The following is a 7,735-nucleotide window of genomic DNA, read 5'->3' as shown; positions in this document are numbered from 1 at the left end:
CTCCCTCTCTCTCTGACCCTCCCCTGCTCGCGCTGTGTCTCTCTCTCTCCTAGAAATGAATAAAAAAAACGTTTAAAAAAAAAAAAAAAAGGATCTCACCTTTGTTACATGTGTTTCCATTGTGGTGTTTAAGTTGTCAGTAGTCAGATTTATAGGTCCATTCTTGTGACATGATAGCTCAAGAGAAAAATAATACTCATTCCTCTTAGTACTTTTTAAAATTTTTATTTCTATTATTATGATTTTTTTAAAATGCTCTATTTTTTAAGCTTATTTATTTACTTAGAGAGAGAGAGCACGCGCGTGCGAGCTTGTGTGCTTGAGTGGAGGCGGGGAGGGCTGGAGAGCAGGGAGAGAGAGACTCCCAAGCAGGCTCCATGCTGCCAGCAGAGTCCCATGTGGGGCTTGAATTCACCAACTGTAAAATCATGACTTGAGCCAAAGTCCAAAGTTGGACGCTTAACTGAATCCACTGCTACTTTTTTGGATTTTTAAAGTGTTTGAATTTTTTACCCAAGTGGAATTATTTTGCTGTGAGGAAATCAGTTGGTATCGAGATTGGTTTTGTTCTTGTTTTCTGAGAGTCTGGCCCATTGTCTCTACCCCATCTATGGGTCGGCGCACTGGTTACCCACTGGTTTGCAGGAGGCCACAGCTGTTCTGCTGCTCTGGAAACATGACGCAGCCTGATGGCTGCCATGCCCACATGAGGCTGTGTCCTTCCAGATTACAGAATCACAGGGAACACTGTACTCTGTTACTGCTGTGGCCTGAGAAGCTTCCGAGAGCTGACCTACCAATATCGGCAGAACATTCCTGCTTCCGAGTTGCCAGGTAAGAAGTCCCTCACCCCCCGACTCAGCTCTGTCTAGTCTAGATGGGCTTCTGCGTTCTCAGTGGGTATCAGCAGGGACAAGACAGGGAAGATGGGCTGCCTGACAGCCATGCTTATTCCCAGGCCATCCTCGACCCCGAGTTAGCTCAGGTTCTGGGCCTGTTGGCTGTGACACACGTTTCTAAAACAAGATTCACAAAAACAACCTATAGACCATTGTAGAAGTCTTATTTCCTAAGTTGGGCTTTCAATTAAACTGTTTTTTCCCCTTGGAATCTTAGAACATGCAAGGAAACTAGTTATAAAGTGTGACAGAATGCTACAACTGTAGTTGTTTCTCTTTGGGTCTTTACTTAAATTGGCTTAGCTGTGTTTGTGATCGGCTGTGTATTACACACACATGACTTTTTCTCTCCCCAGTGGCTGTAACATCCCGTCCTGACTGCTATTGGGGCCGCAACTGCCGCACTCAGGTGAAGGCCCACCACGCGATGTGAGTGAGACGCGCCGGACAACCAGGGCCGGGGAGGGCGCCAGAGTGGCCCCCTGCAGAAAGGCAGACCCCCGTTTTCCTACCAGGAAGGCGATTTTATTTCTTTTAAGTGTTTTGGCCAAGTTGATACCTCAGCTTTTAGAGATCTTCATGAACTAGTTAACTATTTACTTGTAAATATAGTCATTTACTTCTGTTTGTATAAAGTCCTAGTGTTATTGTTTCAAAACTCTGCTCTTCTGTTCTCATTTCATGAAGCGTTTGCATGCAGACGTTACCTCTGTGTCTGCAGAATGAACACACCTGTTGTTCCCACTGACACCTTGGAGGATTAGTGCTTTGTGACTCTGTGGCCGTGGTCACTGAGAACTTCCGGCCTGTGTACATGCCGCTGCCCCGGGTCTGCGTTTGGTGCCGTGAGCACAGGTCTGTGTTGGCTCTAACTCGGCGGCTGTCACTGGGCACTGTCCTACTTCCAGTGACATCTGCATTGCCACACGGGCTCATCTGCAGATGTGAGTTTATCTGCGCTTTCAAACCATAGGTGAGGTGTCGTGTAAATCAACCTCATGGATTGATGCTTCTTGAGGCTACTGTGATTCCCCAGTCACTTGTGGTTCACATCAAAGTTACTGACATTGTGCCCATCATGCAGGAGATAAGGCCCCAAGTGAAGGCTCCCTGGAGGACTGATTCTGTGGAATAAACACCTTGCTTTCTATTTGAGCATAGATAGTGTCTCGGAAACCATTTCCTTATAGGGAAAGAGATTTTACTAGTAACTAGCCAGTCTTTCTTAATAAAGACACAGATAAGGATAGGAAGGGCACATGGGTCTTCCTCTGGGCATCCCCTGCTCATCACAAAGAAGGAGGTGGTGGCACTGGCACCCAGTGGGCGAGTCTGTTGGTCCTGCCCTGCCCGGTGGCCCACGGTGCCTGGGGTATTTTGAACTGGCACAGCTTTGAGTCTCTTCTCTAAGAAAATTACCTAAAATGTGTGACTTATTTTAAATTTTTTATAGTTTATTTATTTTTGAGACAGAACATGAGCGGGGGAGGGGCAGAGAGAGAGGGAGACACAGAATCTGAAACAGGCTCCAGGCTCTGAGCTGTCAGCACAGAGCCCGATGTGGGGCTCGAACCCACGAACCGCGAGATCATGACCTGAGCCGAAGTCAGATGCTCAACCGACTGAGCCACCCAGGTGCCCCCGAAAATGTGTGACTTAAAAAAGTAAAAAAATTGAAAGTTTGGCTTTAAAATTTAAGAAGGAAAAGAAAGCTGCCGTAGGGGTTCATGCCTTTGGTGGGATTAGGCCATGCCACTGTGAGCTACCCCGTGTGCGCGATCAGTTTCTCATCAAGCTCCTCCGGCATGTGATCCCCAAATTCACTTATTGGAATGCTTCTTGATGCCGACTTGTATAATTTGACTTTTTTCTTCTTGCAGGAAATTCAATCATATCTGTGAACAGACAAGGTTCAAGAACTGAGCATGTAGGAGGCACCAAGGTGGCGTGGGGGTAGTGGAATTCAGCGACCGTGTGTTCAGGAAATACCGGATACGAACATTTTAAGGGCATTTTACAGTCCCCCAGGGAGTGCTGGGGGTCTCTACATCCGGCACTGTAGTGTGGCTTTTTCTTTTGTGGCGCGAGACCCACCCTCCCCACAGTGGCCTGAGAGGCCTGGGGTGGCACGAACAGCCCCTCCTCTGGCCTTGGGGCCACCAGAGCGCCATCAGCCAGAAGAACTGCTATCAGCCGCCCCCTCGCGCTCAGACGATGACGTTCAGGTTTGCTCTTTGGACCTTTCCCAAAACTGTGGCTAGGACAGACGTCTCTCTTCAAGGAAGCTCTCATGGGAGAAAAAAGAAAGTCTGTCAGAACGGTCCTGTCATTGAAGGGAAAGCGGGCAAAGGGCTTACAGCCTGTGGGCACAGCGAAGGCCCTGCGCGGGGAGAGCCACGGCTCCTAGGCGCTTGTATTTATCAGAGGTTTGGTGCTGATCTTCTAGCAAGATTTATCACAGACTGTAGCACAAGTAATATAATATATAATTTGCAAATTGACTAAAATTGGGATAGTAGGGGATTTGAAGGAATAAACGTGTTTCTGTTTATTACAAAAAGGAAAAAATCAGACGTCCGGAACCGCTAACCCTAGACCCCCAGCGTTAGGCGCGTGGCCCGGTCCCAGAAGGGGGTAAGGTGGGTCGTTCCCACCCTCAGCCTGCTGTGGAGCAGAGCCCTGGTGCCCGCTTCTCTCTCCATGGGCACAGCCGCAGGCCCTGCTGAGCTGCCCCGTGGTCTTTGTTCCCTGCTGGGCTAGCTCGGCCCCGGGGTGCCCCGGCCCTCCTGGGGCGGCCCCTGCCCTGAGAGTGCCGGGGACCTTGTGGGCGAGACCTCGTCTCCTTCGTTGGGTTTGCCATGTCATCTGGAATGATACTTGAAATTTTGTTCTTTGTTAAAAAAAAGTTTTTTATCGTTTGTTGAAATCATCTGTTATTTTTGTTTGCAAAATTGTAACTTTTTGCTTCTTCTCAGGAATAGGATTTTCAACTGTTGTCTTGCTCTTGATACAGACTCTGAGAAGCAGCGCTGTTTGTGGAAAAGGCCTCCTTCCGTATTCTAATAAACAAGCCGTGTCTGTTTCTCTCCCTACACGCTTGTCCGTGCACTGGGCTCCTGCCCTTTGCTGCTCCCTGCTCCTGGCTCCCCAGGGTCCCATCTGCAGCCTCGCTCAGGCGAGCGCGAGGCGGGGCCCAGGTCTAAGTACTCGGGAAGAGGGGAGAGGCATAGGATCTCTTGGGTCCTATGCCAGATGACAGCCTTTTGGTCACCCGTTGAAGCTGTGGCTTTGTGTCTAAGTCCTGGGCGTGGCCCGCGCAGGAGCGAGCCCTGTCCTCCGCGTCGTCACTCCCTTTTCTCCTGAAAAGTAAGAGCAAAGATGTGGCCCTTTAGCGTTCTACCAGCTCTGTAAGCCTAGGTTTAAGAAGGGCATGGGATTTACTTGGTCTGCAGTGGCTCCTCCTGAGGGGAGGGGACATGTCATGATGGGTTGCTGGGTCCGCAGGGCGGGGCCGGCTCTGGTGGGACTTGGGCTCCTCGCTCCTAACAGGGGTGGGAGGTCAGCACAGAGCTGGCCTGCTCTAGCTCGTGGGGAGCTTGGGGACCAGGGCAGTTACTCTCTGGGCTGTTTTACAGTCCTGGGTGGCCAGTATTTATGATGTTTTTATGACTCTTCTGTTCATCCACACCCTCCCGCCCACCTTACAGTTGGGCTGGAGCCCAGCCTGTGTCTGACCTGGTGGCACAGGCTGCCTTGGTGTGAGTGGACAGCATCTCACCTGTGTGCTCGCCTCCAGGTATGTGGGCCCCAGCCTGGAGCAGGCCCGGCGGGGTCTCTGCTGCCTGCCCCCTCCTCCTCCCACGGCCTCCCCCAGCCCATCCCGAGTGTGTCCCTCTGGGGCTCTGGTGTCCCCATCAGAAGAGGGGCCAACCCTCCCTGTGTCTCTATCAGTGGTGCCCCCTTAAGGGGCTGCCCAGCAGCCTGGCCTGGCCTGCGACTCCAGGCTGTGAGGGGAGGAGGCCTTACTGGGTGCAGCCAAGAATCCAGCAGAGCTGATGGGGTCAGGCCCACTGGCCCAGAGCTGAGAGGGGCAGAGCGACCTTGGCGGATTGCGCCTCCGGGAAGCAACCAAACCGAAGCGGTGGAGAGGGTCAGCATGCAGCCTGCAGAGAGGAGGCCCAGAGAAGCCCGGCTCTGAGTCTGGATGGCCGTGGGGGACACCAGCAGCAGGAAGCCAGCCTCCAGGCTGGAGGGAGAAAATGAATGGGGGGCTGGCTGGACTTAGAAAGCCCAGCGCAGATCTGGATTCAAGTGTGGCTAGATGCGGGAGACTGAGCACCACGTGGGAACCCTTCCCTCCCTCTGTTTGTGGTAGCAACTTCTAGACCTCAGCCTCCAGCAGGCAGAAGCCGTGAACTTCCCCACTGGTTCAAATGGAAACCCGCCCCTGACCTAGTCACTAACGGGCCAGAGCAGAGCCTCCCGCCCACCTGGCAGGCGGCACTCAGCAGGCAGGTGGAGTGGCCTCAGGCAAGAGGAAGAGGAGCATCAAGCGTTGTCACCAGGAAGGAGTGGCTGCTGGACAGCAGCTCTGGGGCTTGACCCAGCAGCCAGACCTCAGGCTGCCCAGGCCTGACCCCAGCGGGAATCCTGCTGGCCAGGCCAGGAGGAGTGCTGGGCGGGTCTCGGTTACGCCCCCGTAGATGCCAGCCCATGGGGGGGCGGGGGGCACATGGAGGAGCCTAGGCACACTCATGCAGTTAGTCCCACGGTCCTTGATGCAGCACAGCTAAGCCGTGTGCACTCCTTCCTGCTGCCAGCCACTGTCCCGGCTATTGAGAGGAGGGTGAGGGGGACTCCGTTCTGAAGGGTGGCCGGCCACAGCACGAGCCCCGGTGACCTACAGAAGAGCTGCCTCGCCAGCTCCCAGGAGATCATCGTTCTGGCATCAGCAGTGTTGTGAGCCAGTCACCTAAACACAGACATTTAAAAACCAAACAAGTTTGGAATTCGTAAGTTACATTAACGACAAAGGTAATAAGCACTCGGGACTCCCCCCTTCCCAATGAATTTCTTCCACCCAACCATTGAGTGTGTCTCGAGGGTGCCTGCTGGGCGGGGGTTCTCTGTGATGGTGCGCACCCCTGCCCACCCTCCGTTTGTGGACCTCACCCTGGTAGCTGGAAATCTGCCCTGCTGGGAGAGGGTTCACACTGGAAACTGGTAAATGCTACAAATTCAGGTCACGTCATTTTGTTAGAACACTTACAATATAACTGTGAGAACTAATGTAGTTGTTTGAAGCCACTATGTTTTGGGGTGGCTTGTTACACAGCAAAGAATAACAGTATCGTGTCCCAGGAAGGCCTGGCACTGGGTGGCCCCGCCCCACCCCCAGAAAAATCTCCCTTTCTGCCCACCCCACCTGCAGGGCCTTCCTACATCTGGGCCATCGAAGAGCGACCCTGGCTGCAGAGCACAGACGGTGATCTCAGTGCAGATATGCTGCTCAAAGGGTGCTCCCTGGACACCTCACCACACACAGCCCTCTGTCTGGCCATTCTGGTGTTAGCCTGCTGGGTGTTCTTCCTGGTGCCTGTCATTACTGCAAAGTAAACGTGTGTTTACTGTCTGTCTGCCCCCACCACACCCCCCATTATCCGGGGCAGGTATCATCTTGTCTTTTTCACTGTTGGATACTTGGCCAAAACATGTGACGTGGACAAGCATCTGATAGTTGTCGGCTGCCTGGTGTCTGGTGGTTGAGTGCACGGACAAATTTAAAGACTCAGCTTAGATATCACTTTACTGGGCATCTTCCCTGTGGCACAGGGTGCGGCTCCTTGCTGCCTCTCTGTTAACCTGTGTGCACTCTGATTTTTTCTTTTGTGTTTGTCTTCTCAAGATGGTGAGCTTGAAACCCACCAGTGGCTTCCCACTACTCCGGCAGACCCTATGCAGCTTGCCCCCTCAGTCTCATCGTAGACCCCCTCCCATTCTGGATGCGCTGATTCCTTTCCTGGTAAAGCTCTTCTCCAGACGCTTCTATGCCTGCCTCCTCGTCATGCAGTTCAGCTCAACTAGGACTTCCTCAAAGAAATCTTGGAAGACGTGGCTCTCCTTGCTGTTCCCTTGCCTGAAATACTTCGCACAGTGACCTGCATGTCTCCTTACTTCATTCACGTGTTTGCTCGAACAAACCATCCATCTCGAATAGCAGCATGCCTCCACACCGTCCCTTTACCTGCCCTTTTCTGAACTCCTCACTTCCTGTCTTGTATTTCTGTTGTCTGGTTCTCTGACAGGATGTCAGTGCCCATGAGAGCAGGGATTGTGTACAGTGTCTAGAATAGCACTTGGAATACAGCAGGCCACTTATTAAGTGAACAAATGAATGATGACCTGATGTAAATGGCAGCCTCTCCCACTGACCGGCACCATTTCCTTCACATGAATTATGCTCTGAAGGGCTGGTCTCCCCCACACGAATAAAGCTGAGCTGAAGCAGGGATCCGGTGAGAGACCGCTAACCCTGCACTCCCCAGCTAACCCCCGCACTTAGAACATTGACCAGCACACTCAAGGCTCTAGAATGTGTCCATTGACGGATGGATAACGAAATATGATATATCCAGACAGTCCAATATTATTCATCTGTAAAAAGGAGCAAAGCTCTGATACATGCTAAAACATGAATGAATCTCAAAGCCTATGCTAAATGAAAGAGAAGGCAGTCACAAAATGTCACATATTGTGTGATTCTTTTTATATCAAATGCTCAGAATAGGCCAATCCATAGAGACAGAAAGCAGTTGTCAGGGAAAGGAGGACTGTGG

General features: G+C 51.9%; 1 long non-coding RNA gene across 1 annotated transcript; it reads left to right on the top strand.

The window, feature by feature from the left end:
* The first annotated feature begins 335 nt into the window (after positions 1 to 335).
* LOC144231186 (uncharacterized) lies at positions 336 to 3,991 on the top strand. The gene is made up of 3 exons (XR_013335006.1): positions 336 to 834; positions 1,256 to 1,328; positions 2,780 to 3,991. It is a non-coding gene; the product is annotated as an uncharacterized LOC144231186 (long non-coding RNA).
* The last annotated feature ends 3,744 nt before the right edge of the window (positions 3,992 to 7,735 follow it).

The sequence above is a fragment of the Crocuta crocuta genome, unplaced genomic scaffold, assembly GCF_008692635.1.
Source record: "Crocuta crocuta isolate KB4526 unplaced genomic scaffold, BGI_CrCroc_1.0 scaffold114, whole genome shotgun sequence".
Lineage (NCBI taxonomy): Eukaryota > Metazoa > Chordata > Mammalia > Carnivora > Hyaenidae > Crocuta > Crocuta crocuta.
Note: the sequence above shows the minus strand (reverse complement) of the source record. Positions and strands in the feature narration are given on the sequence as shown.